This window comes from Equus asinus, chromosome 16 (genome assembly GCF_041296235.1).
Source record: "Equus asinus isolate D_3611 breed Donkey chromosome 16, EquAss-T2T_v2, whole genome shotgun sequence".
In the NCBI taxonomy this organism is placed as follows: Eukaryota; Metazoa; Chordata; class Mammalia; order Perissodactyla; family Equidae; genus Equus; species Equus asinus.
In genome coordinates this window covers 47,102,048-47,127,075 of record NC_091805.1, presented here as the reverse complement: position 1 = coordinate 47,127,075, position 25,028 = coordinate 47,102,048, and the positions used below count along the sequence as shown (strand labels likewise).

Genomic DNA, 25,028 nt, shown 5'->3' with positions numbered 1-25,028 from the left:
TGGTCACTTTGCTGTACCTAGGAAATGGAAAGAGAAGACAAAAATTACTAGTATCAAGAATGAGAGACATTTTGAGTTGGGCAATTCTTTCTTGGGAGACTTACCTGGGCATTGCAGAATATTTAGCAGCATCCCTGGTCTCCATCCACTACATGCCAGTAGCATCCTATGCTTGTGACAAACGCTGATGTCTCCAGTCATTGCCACACGTCCCCGAGGAGGAAAAAGTGGCCCTCAGATGAGAACCACTGATCTAATACATATAAGTCAATTGATTAGCAACAGAAGTACCAAAGTAATTAAAAGGGGAGAAAATATAGACTCTTCAACAAAAAGTACTGGAACAATCAGATATCCTTATAGAAAAAAATGAACCTTCCACTATGTAAAAAATTAACTTTAAAAGGATCATGTACATAAACATAAGAGCTAAAATGATAAAAAGATCTATAAGAAAGCATAGGGGGAAATCTTTGTAAACTTGAGTGAGCCAAAGCTTTTTTGGATAAGGAACAGACAACACAATAATAATAATAAATTGGGTAGCATCAAAATAAAACTTTTGTTCTCCAAAGAAACTAAGAAAAGGAAAAACAAGCCACAGCCTGAGAGAAAATGCCTGCAAAAATATGTCTCATAAACAACTTATATGAGAATATATAAAGAATTCTCACAACTCAATAAAAGAACATAACGAATAAAATTTGGGCAAAAGATTTCAACAATCACCCCACTAAAGAAGATACGCAAATGGAAAAGGAAAGCACACAAAAAGATTTTCAGCATCAGTAGTTATCAGGGAAATTCAAATTAAAACCAAAATGAGGTACTGCTATAACTCATCAGAACAGCTGATGTTTTTAAAAAAACTAAACTAAACTTAAAAAATCTGATAATATCAAGTGTTGACAGGTTCGTAGAGCAGCTAGAACTCTCAAAAATTTCTGATAGGCATACAAAATGGTACAGCCCCTTTGGAAAACATTTGGCAGTTTCCTATAAACACCGCTTGCCATAGAACCCAGCATTTCCACTCCTAGGTATCTTTTCAAGAGACACGAAAACACGTTCACACAAAGACGTACAGGCAAGTATCCATGGCAGCTTCATCATAATTGCCACAAAATGGAAGCAACCTAAATATCTACCAGCTGGTGAGTAAATAAACAGATTGTAGTATATCCATACATTGGAATACTACTCAGCAATGTAAAGAAACAAGCTGCTGATACTTAGAATGGCACAGATGAATCTCAAAAGCATTTTGTTGAAGATAGAAGCCTAACACAGAAGACTACATATGATGTAGTCTTCTATATGAATTCTAGACTTCTGTCATTATGGTGACAGAAATCAGGTCAGTGTTGCCAGGGGCTAAGGGTTAGAGAGGGGGTTGATTACAAACGGCTACAAGGGAACTTCTGGGGATAGAGTGTTCTCTACATGTGACTGTGTACAACTGGATAGTTCCACAAGGTGACTACAGGAATCAAGGTCCTTGTGACCAGAGGGGCAGAACAGGTGTTGATGGTGGTGGTAGCAGCAACAGGAGCTGCCATGACCCTTCATTGAGCTCTAATACTGTGCCAGGTACTATAATAAGCCCTTTAGATGCATTTTCCCATTCAATCTTCAAAATAACCATTTTGGGTGAATTCTATTGTTTCCCCTTTTTACACATGTGGCAACTGAGCCCCAGAGAGTTTAAGTGACATGTCCAAAGTCACTCCACTGTCAGCAAGTCTGGAAGATCCCCAAGACTGTGCTCTACATGATGTACTTATCCAACAACCTGCATGGAATGCTGTTTTAACACTTCTATCTGATTGTGTTGCACAATGATGCAATACATATATATACTTTTTTTGATGAGCAAGATTGACCATGAGCTAATATATGTTGTCAATCTTCCTCTTTTTGCTTGAAGAAGATTGTCCTTGAGCTAACATCTGTGCCAATCTTCCTCTATTTTGTATGTGGGACACCACCACAGCCTGGCTTGATGAGCAGAGTATAAGTCTGCACCCAGGACCCGAATCGTGAACCCTGGCCCACCGAAGCAGAGCATGTGAACTTAACCACTACTCCACTGGGCTGGCCCCAATACCAATATTTTTTATCCCAACCTGACCCTTTGCAATATAAGTTTGTGTGATTATAACACCCTAGACACAAATGGTTAAAGCATTTCAGTCTAAATTGAGATTCTCTGAATTAATCCTCCTCTGGCCAGCTAGGAAAAGGCAGTTCAGGTCTTCCTGTGTATTGCAGGTTGTCTCCTCTGGAAGCATCTGCTGAGACAGAATTTTGGATGTGAATTCTGTGAAAGGAAGGGAGAGAAAGCAGGGTTGGGCAGAGAGACCAGTCAAATTACAGTGTAGACCATTGGCCAACCTAGTGAGGAGCTCTAGGGCAAGTATTGCCCAGTAAAATGGCGCTCGTTGGGCCAAAATGGTCACATTTTTATATTCCTGCCTCACAGTCACTGGCTGAGAGTTGCCCCAGGAAGGATGTGACCTTTGCAGCAGAGGCAGCACAGAGGCGCTGACTGCTTGAGGCTGCCTGCTGACTGCATCCTGTAGCTGGGTAGCAAGTCCTCCCTTGAAGTGGCCATCTGGGCGTGCATCTCCGAGTCTATGGCCTGGTGCTGCCCTCCGGAATGCTTCCGCTTGCACTACAAGATCACTAAGTTACCCCAAGTCCTCCCAAAAGTTTCTCTTTTTAAAAGCATATGACCTTATTTCAATGGACATATTTATACTTGAAAGGAGTAAATAAAGTTCAGAAAGTGTGTCTTTAGGAATTTGATATAATGAGTTAAAACAACCATTGAACATAATGTCAATATTTTACTTGTAGCTAGGTGCCACTGAAGGATAATAAACTCAGTTCTTTTGCTAGTATCATTCGTTTATTCACCTGAAGTGTATGGTACACTCCTATGCACCAGGCACTCTGCTAACTATTGAAGATATGAAAACAAATACAGTGTGACAAGAAGAAATGAATAATGAAAAAGGCAAGATTCTTATCCTCCAGGAGCCTGAAACTTACCATTCGAGGACACTGGGGGATCTAGTAACAGTAAGATCATGGGCTGCCTGCTCTATGGAGAGCAGTGAGGAGAATGCTTTGTGACATCTGAGCTGGGCCCTGAGAATGAACTGTTGGAGTTGGATGGAAAAGGGTAGAAGGACATCCCTGGAAGATTGGCAACATAAGCAAAGTCAGAAGTGTGAGTAATCCAGTGTGAGGATTGTGTAGGATAGGAATGGCACAAGGAGGGGACAGAGGCCTCAAATGCTGGTTGGGATGGATTGTGAATGGCCTTGAACATCATGCTCAGGGGGCTGGAGGAATCACATGAAGGCTCAGGACAGACCAAGGCAAATCCATTCCTATGACTGGACAGCATATGCCCTTCCAGGTGGGCGGGGCCCTTTTTGGTCTTTGCTTTAGGCCTTGTCTCCACAAATGTTTCAGAATTCCCTATTTGTTTTTTTTTCCAAAGCCATCATATTTTTATTCTTACATGTCATTTCTGACTGTGGCCTCTAAAAACATGCCCTCCCATCCCTTTGTTAAGCAAGAAGGAGAGATCAGGCCACCTCAGTAAGAGCAAGACCTTCACCTGAATGGGCAGCCAGTGTCGGTCCTACAATGGAAACACCATTATCCTGTGGACAGCAGGTGAAATGTGCCCACACCTGGGGCCCGTCCTCCTCTTTTGACCAGTGCGGGAAAGAATGGATAGCTCCCTGTAGTCTATTTTCTCTTGCGGTCTCTGCTCCATCTATTTGGCCACTTTCAACAGGACTAGCTATGAACACATTATTCTGACACCGTCCCTTAGAGAGCAAAGAGAAATCTAACAGCTTCACTTAACTCAATCAATTTCTAGAAAATCTGCCTCTGAATCACACAGCCGATTTACATATGGTAAGTAAAACAGGAATTAGCAAATATTTTCTGAACTTGTAAAATGTTTTTAAGACGCTCTGATGAGTCAGTGTTTAATCCTTTCTCCCATAAATAGGAGGAAAGATCTTTGCCGTGTTTTCTCTTAAGTAAATATATTTTAAAACTGTGCCTACATCGTGTTTCAATTTTCTTTTCAGCTGTCGCTGTGAATGGACATAGCAGCTGGAATGGAGGATAACACATCACACCTCCACTTTGAATTTCCTGCCTTTTGTTTTCTTGAATCATAGCCTTGATGTTGTTTAAATAGTGCTCTGTATATTTAATTTCCTTTTTCTCTTCACAAAGACCAAATGATTTTTTAAAACCATCTCATCTTTCATGGTAGGTTATAAAAGTGTTCTTGAGCTGAAATTGAACTGGTCTCTTATTTCAACATATAAATATATATTTAGGCATTTTAATCCACTGTCATTTATTTTATAGATTGACTGCTTGGGCAGAAATGTATTTGTGCACACTTTATCCATGTCATGCACTTTGCATTTGAAGATAACACCACTGATAGTAACTACTAATTGTGTGCACAGATGGTTAGGCAAAGAACACGTGTCTTCCAAGGTACATGTACACAAAGTCTGCTCTTTGCTGTTTGCAGACTGTCATTTTGATTCTCCCTCTTCATCTCAGATCCTCCCCAAAGAGTCAACCATATGTGGAGTTAGAAGGACATTAGATATTATTCGGCCCAACTACCCAAAAGAAGCAGGCACCCTGCTTTCTCTAGCCTCTGCTTATAACTTTCAGTGGGAAGACATTCAGCTCTTCAAAAAGGTAGCCATTGCATTGTTGCTCATCTCTAAGTATTAGAAAATTCTTCCTTTTATTGAGGCAAAGTTATCCTTCATCTGACTTCCACCTATTTGTAGTGCCCTTTAGACCTACACTGAAGACATACAGGGAGGTCTTTAGGAGAAAATTCTCACGTCTTCTCTTTTGTCTTCTCCAAATGAAAATTTCTCATTTCCTTCAGCAGTCCCTCACTATCCTGTCAACTGCCTCTCAACCCACATTGATTTGTCAACTTTTCTCTTTTGTGTGGTTTTTAAAACTCCTCATGTGGCCTGACCAGCACAGTGATTCAGAGGAACCTACGTGTTTCACTTTCTTCTTCCTTCTTCTAATATGGTCTTACTAGTGACTTGAAAATTTTGGCAACCAAGTTGCATTCTTGCCTCATAACTTGTACTTCAAAGTTTTGTATTTTTTTCAGTAGCAATGAAGTCATGTCTATTCCATCTAGTATTTGTCCATTTGACTATTGGAACTAAAACTTAGGACTTTGCTTTTAAATCCCATCTTGTTTCTTCCTTCCTATTCATTGTTCCAGAGTTATTTTTTGCCATTTCTGTCAACAAACATGTTAGTTCTCTCTTCAAGCTTGGTTTCACCTGAAAAGCGGACAAACATATCCTTTGTCTTTGTTTAAGTCGTTGATGAAAACATTGCATAGGATGGGGCTCAATATGGAACTCCTTGACGTGTCATTAAAGACTCCTCCCCCTCCCCAAGTTTGTATCAATTCATTCACCAACAACACCCAGTTAATGATCCTTCAACCAGCTATCTCTGGCCTGATTTCTGTCTTGTTCAAAAAGATATAATGGGGAACTTTATCAAATGTCTTGCTCAAATTATGCTATGTCTAAACAGCATTTTCTGGACCTAAAATTTAATAATCCAATCAAGAGTGGATTAGATGCCCTTCCAAAAGCTCCAATAGCAAACTATACTTATGCTTCTAATAGCAATTAATGTGCTGCATTGTAATCACTTATTTATACGTGTTTTTGTCCCAATTAGATTGTAGGTTCTTTGATGGCAGGGACTAACTCTTTTTATTCACCATTGTATCCCTAATTCTTCCTCCTGGAGCCTGGCAGGTATTAGGTATTCAATAGATACTGGTTACATTAATGAATAAATGAAGAGTGGCATGACGGAATATGATGAAAAAGCATTTTGGAGGATATGTTGAGTTGAGGTGTCTGTGGGTGAGTGGAGTAGATTTCCACATTAGTAGGCTTTATACACAGGTTTGGAGTTCAGGAGAAAGAATTGGTCTGACAAGATAGATTTTAGTATAATCAGCAATAAGTGAAATTAAAACCAAGGCCATAGTGAGGTTGCTTAGGGAGAGAGTGTGGGGTGAGAAAAGAGCAACAGTATGGCATACTGATCAAGAAACTGGGGCTCTAAAATTCAAGCTGCCTGAGTATAAGTTCTGCCACTTTCTTGGGCAAGTAATAACCTCATGGGCTTCATTTTCCTCATCTGTAAGAAAGGGATGCAACAATAGTTCCTACTTCATGTGCTCCATAAGTGGTGTAAAAAATGATCAGAGAGGTAGAAGAGGAACTGAGGGAAGCATTGTGTCGCACAAACTAAAGGAGAAAGTGTTCTGAGAAGAACATGCTCATTGGCAATATCAAGAGTCACAGAGTGGCCTGGGTATTGGGAGAAGCTTCTGTCGAGATGCAGCAGGAGACGCCAGATTTTAGTGGCCAGAGGAAAGTCTAGGAGGTAAGCAAGTGAAGACAGAATGTATTGATAGTTCTCACAAAGGTTGACTGTAAATGGAGGAGAGAGAACAGAGGCTGGACAGGGCACAAGTCAAGGAATTTCTTTGCTTGTATTGTAGGATGGGCTTGACTTGCACATGATTACTGGCTGGGGAGAAGGACGCCATTCTAGAGGAAAAGAATCTGGAATTACAGAGAAGAAAGAGGATAACTAAGCGAGAACAGGATCCAAGAATAGACAGGAGGTAGGAGGGGGCTCAAAAGGAAAAACGAGGGGCATCTGTTCCTCACCAGTCTGTCTTATCCTTGATGACAAGGGAAGTATGGTGCCAATCTTTGCACAACAGGTGGTTAATAAATGTTGAGACTATTTTCTAGGGTGGGAAGAAAGGAGGAAAGGACGGTGTGAATAGATGCTGGTAGGTGAGGGGCAGCAAGTTGATGAACTCCATATTTTCCGTGGTGCAGGCAATGGTGACATCTTCTGAGAGAGAATAGTCTAGGGTTGAGTAGGGAGCTTGAGGGGAGCAGTTGAGGGTGAATCTAGAGGGAACAGGACAGGATCAGCACGAAGATAATTGGTGGAAGCAAGACAGGAGCTTATTATTCAAAATTCAACATGTATTCATCGAGCACCTACAATGTGCTTGAAGATATAGCAGAGAACAAAACAGACATTCTCCCTGCTTTCACCAAGCTTACATGTTAGTGGAAGAGACAATCAAGTAAACCAACACGCACAATTTTTATAGCTTAAGTGTTATGAAATAAATTAGCAAGATGACATGATAGATATTGACTAGGAGATGGAAGAGAATACTGTTTGGATATAGAGGGCTCAAGGAAACTATGACTGCAAAAGAAGCATTTAAGCTAAATCCTGGAGCTGGGTGAAGGACAGTGGTGTTCTGATTAACTGGCTCTCAAAAGAGATTTTAAAAAAATGTCCTGATTTATAGCTTTGCTGATTTTCACGGCGTAAATACACCACAGCCCGTTTCCAGATACCAACATGACATCACTGAATACAGAGCTGAGAAGAAAGGTCCACACTTGGCTCTGGCGAGCCTGTAGGAACCACGTTCAGCATACCAGGAAGAATGTTCCACATGAAAGGAGAACATGTGAAAAGGCACAACAGGAGGAAGGACTCAGGGTTACCGGGGACAAGAACTGTGGAGGGAGGAGTGTGGAAAGTCAGAGAGGTTGGCAAATGCCAGATTTTGCATGTAAGGAGTTGGACCTTATTCTAAATAAAATGGGATAAGATCTGATTTACAACTGTAAAATCATTCACATTGTTACGTGGAGAATGAATATGAATGGGGCAAAAATAGAAACAGGCAGCCAGTTAAGAGTTATTGAAGTTGTCCAAGCAAGAATTAGGATGAGAGCAGTGGAAATGAGAGAAGTGAATATATTTGGGAACATATTTTGGAGGCAGGAGGTAGGATTTATTGGCAGATTTGATGTGATACTTCAGGGAAGAGAGCACTCAGAATGATTCCTAGGTTATTATCTTGACCAATTGGAAGTTTTCTGATGCCATTTACAAAGATGTGGAGGAAAAATTGATTTGGATTTGGGGAATTAATGTGAAATCTATAGTAGGTATCCGAATGAAAATGTCAAGTCAGCATGTGGATATAAGAATCTGGAACTTAGGGGAAAGACTGGGGATGGAGATAGAAATTTTCGTGTCATCTGTATCAGATAGCAGTTGAACAATGTGACTGGTTGGGATTATGTAGAGAGTGTAGTGATAGAGAAGAGATTAATCCCTGAGAACTCAAGCATTTAGTCGTCAGCTAAGAAAGGAGAATTCAGTGAAGGAGACCAAACAAAATGACCAATGAAGTAAGAGAGAAACAGGTCATTGTGCTGTCACAAAAGCCTGGAGGAGAAAGGATTTCAAGGAAGAGGAAGTGGTCAACCATGTTGATGCTGCTGAAAGGTCAAGTAATGTGAAGACAGAGAAGTGCCCACAGGATAAAACAACATGGAGCTCATGGGTGGCCTTGACGAGTTCAGGCCCTGGTGATGCAATATGAATCAGGGTGACACCACCAACTCCAACATGGTAAAGCAGAAGCTTGGTTAGCCTGCTCCACCCCAGAGTTAGTCTCTCCTCTGGAGAAGTCGCAGTGCACTGGGGAAGAAAGCAGGAGGCTGACAATCAGTCTCAGTATCACCTACTAAACAGCCGTGCAATTCTAAGGAGCCAAGGAACCTCTCTGGACTCTCATCTTCTCATCAGTGAAATTAGATGCTCTGAAATTCTATTTATTCATTTACTTGTTCAGCACATAAGCATCAAGCAGTATTCTACGCCAGGTCCTGGGTGAGAAAAAGACCATGTCCCTTCCTTTGAATGATTGTCTCTAATTCACTAACTTGTATCATAAACTTCTTGTGTGTATATGTGGCTCACCTCTCCCAAGAGATGGTCCGGTCTTTGAAGCTGTACCTTTCCCACCTTGGTGTATGCCACAAAGCCTAGTGCAATGCCTGGCACAACTGTGCACTTAATATCAGTTATGAATATGTTGCTGTACTATTAAAACTAATATTTATTGGGGCTGGTCCCATGGCCTAATGGTTAAGTTTGGTGCTCTCTGCTTCGGTGGCCCAGGTTCAGCTCCTGGGCATGGACCTACATCACTTATTGGTGGCCATGCTCTTGCGGCAACCCACATACAAAATAGAGGAAGATTGGCACATATGGCAGCTCAGGGTGAATCTTCCTCAAGCAAAAAGAGGAAGATTGGCAACAGATGTTATCTCAGGGTGAATCTTCCTCAGCAATAATAATAATATTTATCATTTTCTGATTCAGGTACAAATCCTGACTCTACCATTCATTATTTAGGCAAGCTACTGACCCTCTCTGTGCATCAGTTTCCTTAACTGTAAAATGGGGATAATAATAGTATCTATACCATAATGTACTGTAAAAATTAAAATGGGTGCCTGGTATCTAATAAGCTGTTATTATTAATAATATGTGCTCATGGTAGATAATTCAGAAGAATCAGAATTTATGAAGAAGTGAGCTAAATCACTCATGACTTTACAACTAGAGATAACCATCGTTAATATTTTGGTGTCTGTCCTTCTCACTCTTCTCTTGCATGATGCAAAGAATTGTATCCTGAACTCAGGTGGCTCAAATAGCAATTGAACATGATGGTGCTCTTATTGAGAATATCGTGTAGAGCTCTTGATATTATGCCTTTATTTTCCCTTCATGCAAAATAGAGTGAAATTATGTTCAAGCTATTATATTTTAACAAAATGTGTATATGAAAAGCTACAAGTTATGTGAGTCTTTCCAGTTTGAATTCTCAGTGTTTTATATACATTATCTTATTGACTTGTCACAACAACACTTCGTGGTAGGTATCACCCCCATTTTATTGATGAGGAAAATGAGGGTCAGAGGATGTGGCATTACAATTGCTCACAAGTATCCAGTTCTGCTCTCTTTCTCGGCACATGTGAGTAGTTGTTCTCTGCCATATTGATATTAATTGTGGCAAATGAATTTTGGCCAATGAAGTGTGAGCAGACGTGATGTGTGTTACCTCTGGAAAGGAACAATTAATTGCTGATGCTTAACTCTCCACCAATCTTTCCTCCGCCATGATGATCATGGAAACCAGCATAGGTGTGGAGAGTTCATGCTGATCACAGCTGGAGAGTTGCCAGATCTGTACCAGACTTTGAGCAAGAAAGGAACATTTCTTGTTTTAAGCCACTGAAATTTTGAGATTGTTTATTACCACAGCATAGCTTGGCCTACCCTGACTAAGGCAGAGCACACAAAAGACTCCCCCAGGTCACAGAGTTTGTAAGTCGTGCAGCCAGGATTTGGACCCAGACCTATATGACTGCAAGCCCGTGATCAATAGCTCATCTAAGACGGGTCAGGCAAAGATTTTATGAGAAGTGGAGAGTAGACCTACTGTAACGGTTACTGTCATCAGCTTTCTTATTTCACCTTGAATATGGTAATGACAGCATCATCTTTGAAGCTGTATGGCATTTCTCCAGGCCTGCACATGTTGGGGAAAAAATAAGCAAAACAGAATAACCCTACTATTTATGGTGGGATATGTGTTTTCAACATTGCGGGAGAAAAAGGAAAAGTCATGTCAAACTTGTGAAGCAAAGAGAGTTGATAGCAAAGCCTGAAAAGGGCAAGTACCTAAATTAAATAGTATAAATAAAAAACTTTTACCCAGCAAGAAGTTTCAATAATAAACCTTTCAGAGGAAACTCTGGGAAGCCAATCCAAGATCTTTGGGAGGCAAAGGTGATAAAATTGGTAAGTCAAGCAGCTGGATAAAAGGTTTTAAAGACAGAAATTGCTGAATACCCAGCCAGGTCGAATGGTTAAAAGAGGGTGAAACAGGCAGAATAAAAAAACAGTCAGAGTTTTCAGACTCCGACTGTTAAAACAGCATAAAGCCACATATTATATTAAGAACCACGACAGCCACCCCATAGCTCATGGAAAGAGCCCTGCACTACCAAAATCTGATTGCTGGGGTATCTTTTTCAAAAACTGGGGCAGAAGCCATGTGGTTAGCTTTAGTTGCTTTCATCCTTTATGGTGGAAGAAATGTTAAATTTGAATATGGCTCCTAAATTATTCAAAGAAATTAAAGACAGCATCTTCTTAGTGTCTCTAACCCATCAGCACAACATGACCAAATTAGGCATTTCTTAAAGTCAGAACATCAATAGAAAGGGAGAGGGATCTCCTTCTAGGGTCAGTAGACAAAGAAGGAAGTAGCTCCAACTGCCTATTTCTCTACTAACCCAGCCCTGATCCCAGGACAGGATATTATGATGGTCCAGGCACTTTCTCCTCAGGGAGGGGTGTGATGGGTGATAAATGAGGTGTTAATGGCTCCTTTAGACTAAAGTTCAGATGCATGTGGGTCTTTGCCACGACGCTTGTCCGGGGAGAATCGAAGGAACAGAATTAGATCTTGGTGCATTATCTAAACAGAATGGATGTAGCACCAACTGCAGTAACCCAGGCTGTGCCCAGGTTCTGGCATCTTCCAGCGCCCTTCACCAGCTCCATTCTTGAGAAATAGGCCTACTCCTCAAAAGGTCGTCTCCACCATGGCTATAACATCACAATCAAAGGCTTCATCAGCACTGGCTTCATGGCTTTATCTGATATAAGATATTTATATTCAAGAATTAAAACATTTATGTGGTCAAGTTGTGCAGGGCATTACAAAGCTATCTGCAATTTCCTGGCATTCTAAACCAACAGCTACTCTAATGCTAAACCTAAACATACTCAAAATAATGTTCACTCCACCTTTTCCCAATGGGAGATAACCATTATACTGTATAAGAAATTCCTCAAAATAAAGACATGTTTTTGCCATCTTGATGGAGTCTCCCGTTTGTAACGCAGGTAAAAAATATTTTACTCCCTCGTCAGCCTTTCATATGGGTGTAAAAAGAGCCCTATGTACCGGAATGTGGTGTACAGTTCCCTGGCTTGGTGGCCAAAAGCACAGCTTTGGTTTCCAGGGACACAGCATGTCACTGACTTGTGTCTTGGTGATATTCAATATCCCCCAGCTAAAAGTCAGAACATGTCTGCAGTCAGAATTCTTATGCTTTCCAATCAGCTCTCAGCACTTCTCTGCCTACTGAAACAATATCTCAATTTCTGTGCTGGCAGGAAGTATGTAAAGAGTCCACATTCATTCAACAAACATCTATGAAATACCTACTATGTGCCAGTCTTGTGCCAGATAGTAGGGTCCTAAACTCAAATCATGCTTCCTCCCACATATGTAGTCTGAACTTGGGATTGGACAGAACCTGGTTGGAATTTTGGCTCTGCTTTTTACTAGCTTTGTGACTTTGTGCTAGAAACGTAACCTTCCTGAGCTTTGTTTTCCCATCTATAAATGTGAGCCATAAAAGCATCATTTCACAGGGTCTTGTAAATATTTAATGATAGACATAGTGAGTTAGAACAGTGCCTGGCCCATAAGATCTCAATTAACGTTAACTCTTCTTACTATTATTATTCTCATCTTACTATTATTATTTCATCCTCAGTTTGAAGATGAAAGAAATGAAGGATGAAAGAGACGAAGTAATTTGCTAGTAGGAGCCAGAGCTAGAACTTAAACTAGGTTTGCCTGAAATCATGCTTTTTCCTGCTTTTTCCAGAGAGGCATCAGCATCTTAGAGGGCCTAGATGTCTTCCTTCTCTCCACTTCACCGTCCACGGTGGCTGCTTTAGCTTAAGCCCAGTTCACATCAGGGCTGTAGGATGGCTGTTATAGAAGTCAGGGCCACATGCTTCCTGCTTCCTGTCCACTTGGAAAAAAAGATTGACCTTAGGTGTCTTTTATTTAAGAGCAAGAAGAAGCTTTCCTAGCAAACCTCTCCGGGCATCACTTTGTTCAGAACTGGTTCACGTGGCCATTGAGCCAGTCACTTGTAAGAAGGATGGAAATGTCCTCATAGCTTTGGGGTCCTTGGGATTTTCAGGGCATTTCCTTACATCATCACTTACTCACTTAGTTTATTATATTCTTCAGACCTTTGAGATTGGAGAGACTTAAACATGTTTAACAATGGATGGTTCAAGCTGTGATGGATAATTGACTATAAGAGAAAGATGGCAAAATTGCTAGTATAAAGTTCCCAAGAATGCAGGCGGGGATAGGAGCCAAAGCACAGGTGGAGGGGGCACCGGCCTCAGGTGGGGGGGCACCCCTCCTCCACTAAAATAGGAGACAAGGAGGAGCAGATGGGTCCCTAACTAGGCAGGTGATTCTCGCCACCATCGTTCCCTTTGGTAGTCTGAGCGGAGCCACCCACTCCACATTTTCAGTTACATTTACTTCCACAGGGACAAGTTTTTGCCTGCTAGGCTGTGACAGCAGCCGTGACAAAGAAACTGTTGAAAGTGTGTCCTTACCAGAGAGCCACCATTTCTGGTTGGGCTTTTCCTGTCAAGTATGGCATTGTAGAACATGCCTTCAGAAGTGTATGGAGTTTCCTCCTTGTATAATGCCTTCTTCTCCAGTCACTGCCACCTCATGGCAAGCCCTGGCACTGCTTTGGACCAAGCGGCTCAGGTTTAAGCACAGGCTTGTGGGGTAAGATAAACCAAGAAAGCTAGGAATGCACCGTCCATGCTTACCAAGTTCTGTTAAGGAAAGCTATCTCTCCCAAGATATTTATTAATTACAAATGGAAAATCTTCACAGAAAGTTATTTTACAGCAGAAAAACATGGCAGACAAAACTTAGCCAATTGATTAAGGTTAATATCACCAGTAATAAGACATCTCGATGTCATGTACTTCCCAATATGACAAACTCAGAAGGGCACATGACTTCTATGGTATTCATGCCCAAAAATGCTCACCACAATCTAATCATGAGAAATCATCAGAACAACTCAAATCAAGAGGCATTCTACAAAAATCTGACCAGTACTCTTCAAAAGAGCTGAGGTTATTCAAATGTCCTTCAAGGGGTGAATGCTTAAATAAACTGGGGCACATCATACCATGGAATATTCAGCAAGAAGAATGAATGAATAATTGACAAATGTGGGAACTTGGATGGATCTCGAGGGAATTATGCTGAGTGAAAAAAAACAATCTCGAGAGGTTACATACTGTGTGGTTCTATTTATACGGCGTTCTTGAAATGACAAAACTATAGAGATAGGCAACAGATTAGTGGTCGCCAGGAGTCGGGGAGTGGGAGAGGAAGAGAGGTAACTGTGGCTCCTTCCTTGTACCAAAGGTATCCTTGTGATGAAAGTGTTCTTTGGTGGTGGTCACACAAATCCACATGTGATAAAACACACGCACAGACATATGCAAGTCCATGTAAAACTACTGAAATCTGAATAAAATCTGTGGATTGTATCCCTGTCAACTTCCTGGTCGTGATTTTGTGCTATCATTATGCAAGATGTTACCATTGAGGGAAACCAGGTGAATGTGTAGGGATCTCTCTGTATTATTTCTTACAACTGCATGTGAATCTACACTTATCCCCCCAAAAACATTTTTAAAAAAATGTTGAGGTTGCAAAAGTCAAGGAAAGATTTAGGAGCAGTCCCAGTTTGGAGGAGATTAAGGAGTCATGAATGCCATACAAGACCCTGAACTGGATACGGAGCCAGAAAAAGGACATCAGTGGAATAAAGTCTGTAGTTTGGTTGACAGTACTGTACTCAAGCACATTTCTTGGTTTTGATCAATGTATCATTGTTACGTAAGATAGTAACATTAGGGGAAGTTAGGTGAAGGGTACATAGAACTCTCTATTCTTTTTGCAACTTTTTCTATACGTTTAAAATAATTTTTTTAAAACTTTAAAAGTTCTGTAAGAAAAGGTTTCTTTTATCCTAACTAATCAGAAATTTGATAACAGTCTTTTAAACACAACTTGGAATGCTAGCAAATTAGAGTAAGCAAAAAAAAAAAAGGAAAAACAAAGGGCAAATGTAATATTTTAATATTCTTACCTGTAGGTTTCTTCAAATTTAGGACCACTTATCGCAGCCATAATATAAAATTCTAGAGTTTAAATATCTCATCAATACCACTATTCTATTACAGGAGCTCTACAATCTGCTCTGTTAAATTTGTCTGGTTTGATACTTGTTTCTTAGAGCGACTCTCTCCACCGATGACTGTCCTGTGAGCAAGTCGTCTCCTGCTCCCCTCCCCTGCGTTTATGGTGCAGACCAAAGCTGGTCTTGGGGCTACTTTGACTGGTTCCAAAGAACCCATCCAGGCTCTCTCTAGTCTAGAGGAATGATACAGCATGACTCAACATGTTTTTCAACACAGTTGGTTGAAATGAGATTTCTGCACACCCATGAACTCAGTGTCACACTTTTAGGGCCAGGGAACTTGGAAGAGAGAACCAACTCCCCCCCTAGCAGTGTGCACTGCGCAGGCATGTTCTCTGGGCTCAGCTCCCACCATGTTCTTAGGTCACGTCATCTAAATGAGCCAGGTTTTGCTGTATGTCGCCTTTTTCTTCCTTTAAATAAGTATTTTTCCAAGCATAGAATTCAGAGGAGAGGTCATTTTTTCTGCATGGGAATCTGTCTGCTTTCTTTTTATGGTCATTTCTATATCCAGAAGGTCCCAGGTCCAGTACGCCATGAGACATTCTAGTAAAGCTCCCTGAGCAAGCGTCCCTGTATTCACTTGCTGTGTTGTCACCTCAAGTCTCATTCAGAGGCCACTCCCTTCCTGTTCCCTTCAGGCTTTCGTTTTTCTACTTTAGTTTCTTCTTTGGGTTCTTATCTGTGCAGCTCTGGTCCAAGGCTGGACTGGTCTGGTTTTCGTCCATCTAACTGCAGAGGTTACAGCAGGATGGACAGAAGTTTGGACATAGCAGTCTGGGAAAACTTCTCCCATAAACCTGACTTGATACATCTGTCCTGCTGGCAGCTGGAGACCCATCAGGCGTCCAGCTGGCTCTTCGCCTCTTCCAAGAGGCTCAGACCCATGAGAACTCCCTAAGCTTCTTCACTCTGGCAGAAGCAAGCGTCCTGCCCAAGACAACCAAATGGGCCGGGCATATCACAGGCCCCAGTACACCACGAGCAGTCTCCCACAGCAGCAGGTGCATGAGGGAGATCCAGATGTCCAGCAAGGAGAAGAAGACTGGAGGACCAGACTGCACCAGCCCTGGTTGCTTTCGGAGCAACATTCTCCTAAAAAGACAAAAAACAAAGACCCCACTTTCATCTGTCTGGTTCTGCTAGGTGAACCAATAGAACATAAAGCTAAGTTCTCAACATCTAGACTCCTGAGTGAATATGTTTATTATTATTCAGGACAGCCAGCCTAGAACTTCAGGTACTTCATTTTCAAGCCAAAGTCGTCTGGCACCCATGACTTTAAAGGAAACCTGCTCTTCCACTCCAGTCTCACTGGCATGAGACCCCCGTGCCCTAGAATGTTAAGGAAATCCATGGCACTGATATCTCAGGGTGTGTGGCTGCCCGGGGCTCTGGCCATGAGAGAGAAGGGGAAATCATCCAGGACAGGGAAGGAACTGGGTGCTATTTCAGGCCTGCATCAAGGGTCTCTGTCACTTTGGCGATGCTGCTCAGCTGAGAGGGTTCCCAGACTCACTGCAGCGAGCAAGAGGGCTGAGCTCATCCCACTGGCAGGCTGCGGGTGCTTATTGGAGGTTGGCTAATGACTATCACATGGCTGGACTTAGATCCCGCATCCTGGGGCTCACAGCACACTCCAGCCACAGCCTGAGGTGCAAGGCAGCGCCAGGAGGGGGCCAGCCACTGCGATTCTCACCCAGCTTCTCACTGCACCTTCTGGTGCATCCAGAAGATCCTCGAAGGAGGGGCTTTGGGGCTCTGGCTGCCTCGGGCGCTGTAGGTGGGGGAAATCATCCATGGAACTCTGTGACATTTTCTTTCTGTTTATTCTTTATGTTTTAATGGAATTCTGTGGTCCAGACTTGGTTTCAGTCTCTGTGCTCTCAGAGTCAGCTACAGTACAAAGGAGAAAAAAAAGAGAAAGTAGTGGGAAAAATTAGATTCTTGATTTGTGTCCAGATGGTACTGGACGAAAATAGACTCAGAGATTCTCACTGCAAACTTGCCTCTGGTATGACGCTCCCCTCCCCTCTTCACTTAAGGTCTCCTTGGTAGAAGAGGGAATGGGAACGGGAAAAATACTGGGAACATTCATTTTTCTTTTTCCCAGCCATATATTAGGCTTGCACAGGTTCCAGCTCAAGACTTTTGTGGAACACCAGGAGTCACACTACATGCAGGGGCCTGGGACGAAGTGATTTGAATCAACTTCGAAGAGACCCTTGGGAGGCTGGCCTGCAGGCAGGATGGAGATGGTGTGCTCTGCAGGCTGCAACAGTGTGTGATGCTCTGGGGAAGCAGCAGCAGCTGGCCTGGCTGTGAAGGGCCACACAGCCCTCCCTCAGCTCCATGTTCAAGGAACTCAAATCAACGGGGAGAGGCAAGGAGCAGGCCCTGGGCTCTGGGTCCACTGCCTGCAGGGAGCAGCAAGGTCTCATCCATGCGTCATTCTCCTTCACTTCAGAGAGATGCTCAGAGGGGCTTGGTGCCTCTGGAGGGCCAGCTAGAAGGTGGACGGCACGCAGTCCTCTTTGAGGATAGTATGGGGAGCTTGAGGGAGTCCATCTCTCAGAAACAGAAAGCCTGACAGAATTAATGGCTCACCTCAGATTCCACAGGGCAGGAGCTTGACAACAAAACCAAAGTGACCGCAGGGCCCCACCCTGACCAGATAGAAGCTATGTCCTCGAGTTTTCCCATCCCAAAGATTATTCCCCATCAGTCCTTTGATGTTCACTGGGAGCCCAGTGTCCATAAGTCGCCACACGATATGGGTGTCCAAAAGCCCAGGACTCCTCCTCGGACGGGCAGCCCAGTGGCAGTCAGTCAGGTGCCAATGAAATGAGTAGTGGCTAGATGAAAGCTGCTTTTTTAAAATGCAACTTTCTCACAACTAGGTTTCCTTCCTAATGTTTAAAGTGCCTTGGAGGACAAGCAGAGTCAGCGCTTGACTCTGGGTACCAGGGCTGGACAAGGAAGGAGAGCCAAAGAGATCTTAGAGACAGGGGCCAACAGACACCAGAACCAAGAACCAGCAGACAGTCCAAAGAAAGCATCCACTGACGGCCAGGCTGCACGGGGAGAGTCAGATCACAGGTATCAGGCTGTCACCAGACGCCAAGGCAGAGCAGACACTGGGAGAAGCACAGCCCGGAACATCTCAGGCCCCGGGACTCAGATGCGGGGACTTCTTTATAGTTTGCCTGGGACCATATGTGGGTTCAGCCCTGATGTCTTCGTTCAGAGTCTGAGGGTTGGAACTAAGTTCTTTCAGCTTTCCTAACCGCTTTCCCCTTTATGTTAAGTAATTTCTCAACTTCAAATCAGCCTTAGGGAAAACCTTATCGTATGGGCCATGCCATGAATACGTTTGAACAGAGAATAGTAATATTTCACACTGTACAGTGTTTTATAATTGACCAAGCACTTTCGTATTTCTTGTCTCATGTGGGCCTCAGAATCACCCTGTGAGGTAGAAGGAAAGGACGGGACTCCCTAGATCATTAGGCTCTTTGTTCATCATTGTAACCTTAGCTCTTAATATGCTGCCTGGTGCAGAGTAGATACTCAAATATTTGCTCAATAAAGGGGTGGGTGAGAGGGTGAATGGATGTACTTTGCCTGAATTTTCAAGCTAGATTCAATTCTCAATTCCACTTACTAGTGTGTGGCTTGTCCAAGCTCCTAAACTTTATTTTTCTCATCTATAAAATAGCAATAATTAAATCATTTCGGCTACCGCAATGGAAAAAAAGACACAGATTTGCTCAGTTCATAGTGATTGGGAATAAAGCCAGGGCTTGCACTGGGATCTCCCGATTCCTAGTCCACTGTTTGTCCCATTGTACTATGGTAGAGGGAGGGAGGGGACGATTGTGTGTTTATCTGTCAGGCTCTGCTTTAGGAACTTTAAAATCCTCAGAACAGCCCTGTGTGCTAAGTATTATTATTATTCCCAACTTACAGACAAAGAAACTAAGACTCAGAGAAGTTAAATGACTTGTTGACGTTTCACAGTGGAGTTGGGATTAGACCCAATGTCTATTTGACTTTAAAATCCAATTTTTTCACCACCTGCCATATTTTCTTTTTAGCTCACACCAAGTCCAAGGTTGGAGGCCCCAGGTTCCCTACCCACCCTGGAAACAAGACTGGCAGTGGCTGCCAGAGGCTCCAGGACTGCAGTGGAAACAGCCACCTGAGTGGTTGCCACAGTTTTAACTCCTGACCAATATATAGAAACAACCCTGCAAAACTGGAATATTTTGGCCCAAAACATGGCTGTCCATTGCCACATTCTGGATCGTCAAACTGCTCTCTGGTTGCCCAGACTTTTTTATTCCAGACATTTTGAAAAACAGCAGATAATGGTCAGCTTTATGAGACTGATTCTATGGAACCATTTATGGCCCAAAATAAACTCAAAGTATATGACGATCCAGCGTGGAAGTCACAGCATAGGAAAACTTAGAGGAACATGAAAACAGAGCTTAGTCTAAATCTTTTCATAGCCTTTCTATTAGAGTAATTGGTTGAGTTAACTTCCTGCCAGGAAACAAGTATACAAAGCAACTTAGTATCCCAAACTCTGATTCAGAATGTTCCAATATGGGGCACACCTGTGCTCAGGAGAAGGGGAAGAAAAATGGGGTGGAGGAGAAAGAAGGAGCTTTAATCCTGGAACAAATGGAAACTCTTAATGGGTGGGGCTTGAATATGTCTGTCCCCAAGATGTAATTCACTGTCAGTTAAGGGTCAGCTACAAGTGACAAAGAATCCAGTCTAAATTAGTCTAAAGCAAAATATTAATTTATAGGTCCACATAACTTACAAGTCTAGAGGTGGATTGTTATAGACTATATGTTTGTGTCCCCCTCAAATTCATATGCTGAAACCCTAGCCCTCATTGTGGTTGTATTTGGAGGTGGGCCTTTTGGGGCTACTTAGGGTTAGATGAGGTCATGCGAGTGGGGTCCTCCAGATGGGTCTGTGCCTTTGTGAGAGGCGACCAGACAGAGAGCGCTCTCTCGCTCTCTCTCCCTCTCTTCCTCTTCCTCTCTCTCTCTCTCTCTCTCTCTCTCTCTGCCATGTGAGGATATAACAAGAAGGCAGCCATATGCAAGCCAGGAAGAGAGTTCTCACCAAAACCCAACCATGCTGGCACCCTGACCCTGGACTTCTAGCCTCGAGAACTGTGAGAAGTAAATTTCTGTAGTTTAAGCTATCCAGTCTATGATGTAGTTTAAACAAGAGCTGGAGCTGGCAAAGACAGGGTTCTAGCTTCAGGCATGGCTGGCTACAGGGGTTCAGAGCTGTCATTATTATCTTGTTTTTCTTTCCCAGTAGTATTTCAGCTCTCCTTACTCTCTTACGGCTCCATTCTCAGAAAAACTCATGCCCCAGTAAAACAAAAACAGCTCCCAGGTTCAAGTTGGAAGGGCAGCCTATATAGAGGCGTCTCCTTGTGTCCCACAATTCCCAGCAAAATCTCATTATAGCTCACTGGTTCTGATGGGGCCAAGTGCCTATTCCCAAACCAATTTCTATGGCCAGACATGCTGATTGTCTTAGGCCTCGACCACATGCTTCACCCTGATTCTGTGGGCACAGCCCCACACGAGAACACAGAGCGAGGGAGAGGGGGTGCTGAAGACACAAAGGGCACGCACTACCTCAGCAGGTTAGCGGAGCCTAGGTGGGGCTAGGCTGAATCCCGCAAACGAGCCCCTAGGACAAGAAAAGAGCAATACAGTGAGGGAGCAGATAAACACCACATAAAAGGCTGACTTGTCTCAATAACCTTGTACACTGAGTTTATTATTAAGCTGTGAAATGTTTTATCCCAAATAGTAAGTTAAAAGGTATAGTTTGTTAAGATGAAAATTTGTACCTCATGTAGCTTAAGTCCAAAACTCAGTGCACGGGATTCTGCAAAAGGGTTGGTTTATCCTATAGAAACGTTTTCTATTTAAATGACTACAGGTGTGCCTCACTCTCCATTGTGCATTCATTCCTAAATAATATATTTAAACTGAATTTGAGACCAGTGAATTGTATTTTCAAATCTGGGGCACTTAAAGAGGCTTTGCAAAGTACATTTATGGTGTGAAAAATCTCCCTTATTTTGGGAGATTTTGGGTTGTGGCCTATTGGCTTTTTGTTAAGTGATAACTAGGTAGTATCCTTAAAATACACACACACACACACACACACACACACACACACGCCATACTCCAAAATCCGCAGACCACATAGCAGTAGCTGCTGAAGAATCTTAAAAAATTTTTTCCCCCAAAATCTTTTTCCACATGAGTCCATCCTTGGAATAAATCTATTTAAATTCACTTCCCCAGGCTGTATTCCTCCCCGGACAAGAAATTTCATAAACAAATGGCCCTTCAGCAACTTGACAGCAGAGAGACTCCAGCAGCCAATGCTCCCCAAGCCAACAAACCAACTTCTGTTTCAATATGTCTGTTTCCATTGGATCAAAGGTCAAGCCGCTGTGCATCTTGATGGTACCAATTAGCACTGGAGTGGGGCTACATGAAACAGATTTCCCCAGCAGCATCCACCCCACACTGGGAGGCCATAAGGACAGATGCCAAAGTAGGCATATATTGTGTATGGATTGTTCTGATTTGTTGATTTGGAAATCTTATTTGAACTGTCGATAAAAGTTGATATTTAATCAGTACTAGAACTCAAGTTGTGCTTATTAGGAATTTTCTCTTGAATACGCTGGGAATTCAGAGGTTTCCTGCAGCCAGGGGCATGCATGGCAGTCTTTTAAGAAGAATCTCTTCCAGCTGAGAAGCTCTGGGATTTATGAATATGATCATGACATAAACATCTGAGAGCAGAGCAACAAGACCTAAGAGGACTTATTTTCAGCCTTTGTACAATATGAGCCTCTTTTTCAAGCACAAAAGGGGGGAGGGGCAGATTGCCAGGGACTTCCAAATGCTGCTGCTCTATTTCACCATCCCCTGCTGCCCTCGCTGGAAGGAGGCGGAGCGCCTTCCCTGGAAGGAGCAGGTCATTCTCTGCCCAGTATAGTTTCAAGGCGCGCTTCTGCCTCCCCCAAGGGGCATCTCCCCTAGCCGTTCTCCTGATGCCAAAGCTCTTCCCGCACCGGTCACACTGCTTGGTTCCTCCGATTCAAAAGCAACTGTCCTGAGCTGTGCTGGCTTAAATCCTCTAACATCTACCGTAGCGAGGTCAGAGCCTTTCCTGAGAGGCAGTATGGATGATACTGGACATTCATTATGGGAACTATCTCATTCAATCCTCCGAGCAACTGTATGGAAAGGAAGACAATTATCAACACCATTTTACAGGAAACTGAATTTAAAACCGAAAATAAGGAACTTGCCTGGGTCACACAGGGTTTTGAGACACAAAGGGGTTGGGAAGGGGATAGAAAAGTATGAGGACAGGGAAGCTTGACTGCTTCACAATTGTTCCTGGGGCCAGGCCCCCAACAAGCCACAGCACAGCTCTCTGCTTTCTCAGTAAGAGAACAGGGGCCAAAGCAGGGTGGGGCGAGGGCGGGGATTCTCAGCAAGTAAGGTGCATACAAGCGATGCACCCATCAGGTTCCCAGGTGGAAAAGGAAGGGACCTTGTGATTCTCCCTTCTTATCGCCTGTCAATCGTGAACATGCTCGCATCCCACCAACTTGACTTTTTACACTTGGGGCCTGAAGGTTGAGAGTAGCCACAGACAGGAAAGCGATTCCCCACAGGCCTCGCGCAGTCAGACACTGGCAAACAGAATCCAGCCCAGAACTGAGAATTGTGCTACCTGATACTCTCCCCGCGCCACCCCTCCCCACTGTACTTCTCAAAGACTGCCATATGTAATATATTTAAAAACATGGACCGCCCTTGTGTGTCCTCCATGCCAGGAATTTTCTCTCAGTATCTATACTTTGCTTTGTAATTCTAAGCCAGTTCCACCACAGAAAGCTCTGGTGTACCCTAGATGGGACAGATCAGGAAATTGCTGATTTTTCTCTGAATTCCCTCAGGCAGCTGACCTACCTGGGAAGGTCTGATATGCTGGACCAGAGAGTGCACCAACATCCCAGGAATCCAGATGCTCCCCATTAAGACACTTTGAGTTTGTGCTGTTAAATTAATTTGTTCAATTAAAAGGAAAAGTGAGTCTCCGATAGCTCTCTTTGCAATTTCCCACACTTTGGGGAGTCAAAGTTGCCTGCAACATACTGGAGAGGATCTGAATAGTTTGACCTCTTCTCAGTAGCTTTCTGAGTCTGCTGGGTCGTTCATTTAACAAACCCATATTGAACACCTACTGTGTGCCTGGCCCAGTGATGGCTGCTGGGCCTTCAGAGCTCCCCACAGAGACACACCAGAGACAAATCATGACAATAGCAAGTGGCCAGTCTGCCATAGAAACAAGTATGCCAGGTGCCCTGGGAGCAGAGTGCAGTGTTCAAGGCCACAAGTGAGGCTGACCGGCATGAAGTGTTTGCCGTTACAGAGCAGACTCAGGTTTCATGTGCACTCTGGTCCAGTTTTATACTTAGGTTCAGAGTGCAGCAGGATGCTCCCTGGTAAAATGAATCCACGCCACCCATCACACATCCTTACATCCAGGGAAGTCCTGAGCAGGGTGGAGGCAGGTGTTTCAGGGATGCTGAGCATGTGCACTCTGGCCTGGCTGGGGGAGCTGGCCCCTCTGCAGTCCTCCCATGCTGAGGCCTGGGGACCTTGTGGGTAATGCAGGGGCCAGAGCAGAGTGAGTGCTGGCCAGCCTGCCCAATGCGCCAGTCATTCCAGCAGTCACTCACCCGTTCATGCAACAAATATTTATGCTGTGCCTTTTGTTACCAGATACTGCTCTGGGGCCCTGGCTGAAAAAGGACAAAACCATGGCTCTAGGATGCTGACAGCCTATAGCAGCGAATCAGACAACGGTAAGAATAGAAAATGCTATTATTGTGTGCCAGTCTCTGTTCTGAGTGCTTTATGTATTTCACCACTCTGTGAGGCAGGCACTATTATTAACCCCAACCTACAGGCAAAGAAACTGAAGCACAGAGGTCAAGTAAGCTCCCCAAGGTCACTGGCTTGGAAGTGGAGGACTCAAGGATTTGAACCTAAGTAATACAGAGCCCATGCTTTCAACAATTACACTCTGCCGCAAAATAAATACCAGCTCTATGTTATATTAGGAGGTGATAAGTTCAGTGGGAAAAAAACGAAAGCAGGATAGGAAGTGGTGGAGTGTTTGTGCGGGAGGCGGTGGTTTATATTTTTAATTACAGTGGTCAGGAAAATCCTCAATCTGAAAGGGCCACTTGAGCAAAGCCTTAAAGGAAGTAAGGAAGTGAGTTACGCAAACATGTGGGGAAGAGCACTCCAGGGAGTGGATAGCAAGTGCAAAGGCCCTGAGAGGGAGTAAATCTTCTGTGTGGGGGGAGGTTTCTACCCCACCAAGAAATTCTCTGACCCCAGCTGAGTGTTGTACAATTCGACTCAATTCTGACACTATCCACCCAAAGATAGTGCCAGATTCCACAGTCGCACAAGCCTACCCCTCCTCCCATTTCAGATGCCAATCACAAATGCAGGTTGTCACCTGTGCTTCTGACCCATTGGAGATTCCAAGGACCCCCTCCTTGGGTTTGATTAATTTGCTACAGCGGCTCACAAGAAACATTTTACCTACTGGATTACCAGTTTATTATAAAAGCATATGACTCAGGAACAGCCAGATGGAAGAGCCGCATAAGGCCAGGTATGGAGAAAGGGTGCGGAGGCTCTGTGACCTTTCTGAGCACACCACTCTCCCCAGATCTCCACATGTTCACCAACCTGGAAGCTCTCCAAGCCCCATCCTTCT

General features: G+C 43.4%; 1 protein-coding gene across 5 annotated transcripts in view; it reads left to right on the top strand.

The window, feature by feature from the left end:
• Nucleotides 1-25,028, top strand: part of NGF (nerve growth factor) — a 149,975-nt gene that overhangs the window by 61,546 nt on the left and 63,401 nt on the right. For all 5 annotated transcript variants that reach the window (XM_070487126.1, XM_070487124.1, XM_070487122.1 and 2 more), the window contains one exon: nt 24,017-24,099. The gene's annotated coding sequence lies outside the window, so the exon portion shown is untranslated. The remainder of the gene's footprint in view (nt 1-24,016; nt 24,100-25,028) is intronic.